At 48.4% G+C, this 956-nt stretch overlaps 1 pseudogene; it reads left to right on the forward strand.

The window, feature by feature from the left end:
- The first annotated feature begins 61 nt into the window (after positions 1 to 61).
- LOC111981648 (serine/threonine-protein kinase BRSK1-like) overlaps positions 62 to 956 on the forward strand; it is an 18,222-nt pseudogene continuing 17,327 nt past the window's right edge.

Raw genomic sequence — 956 nt, forward strand, 5'->3', positions numbered from 1 at the left:
GTCACTCTATATGGTCAGAGCAATATATATACAGCCACTATGTCAAATCAATCAAGTTTAAACTCTAGAGGGGCGAAAAAGAAGACGTGAAAGAAGAGAACAGACCTGTTTTTCTAACCTGTGTGTGTGTCTGTGTGTGTGCGTGTGTGTGTGTGTGTGCGTGCGTGCTTGTAGTCATAGAGACCTGAAGCCTGAGAACCTGCTCCTGGATGAGAAGAACAACATCCGCATCGCTGACTTCGGCATGGCCTCCCTACAGGTGGGGGACAGCCTGCTAGAGACCAGCTGTGGGTGAGTACAGTGTGTGTGTGTTCCTGAGTGTGTGTGCGTGGAGAGGCGGGCGTCCTTACTGACGTACAGTATTTTGGGGCGGCAGGTTGCCTAGTGGTTAGAGCGTTGGGCCAGTAACCGAAAGGTTGCTGGATCGAATCCCCGAGCTGACAAGGTAAAAATCCGTCGTTCTGCCCCTGAACACGGCCGTTAACCCACTGTTCCTAGGCCRTCTTTGTAAATAAGAATTTGTTCTTAACTGACTTACCTGGTTAAATAAATAAAACATGTTATGTTATCTTTCATGTTATCTTTCTTCTGAAYGATGACAGATCTCCTCACTACGCGTGTCCAGAAGTTATCAGGGTAAGTTAAACTTTTCTCTCTGTACGTCTGTGGCTTTTGTCTTTTGTCTGTGTGTCTGTACTGTATGAATGAACAGTGAATCGATTGTATTCTCAGTGAGTGTCCTGCCGTCCTCTTGCATTGCAGGGGGAGAAGTATGACGGTCGCAGGGCAGATGTGTGGAGCTGTGGCGTCATCCTCTTTGCACTGCTGGTGGTAAGATCCTCTTCCTCTCCCTCCGTCTCTTTCTTCCCCTCTATGTCTGTCGCTCTGTAACTCCCCTCTCTCCTCTCGCGTGTGTGTGTGTGTGTGTGTGTGTGTGTGTGTGTGTGTGTGTGTAG

Source organism: Salvelinus sp. IW2-2015, linkage group LG20, assembly GCF_002910315.2.
Source record: "Salvelinus sp. IW2-2015 linkage group LG20, ASM291031v2, whole genome shotgun sequence".
Lineage (NCBI taxonomy): Eukaryota > Metazoa > Chordata > Actinopteri > Salmoniformes > Salmonidae > Salvelinus > Salvelinus sp. IW2-2015.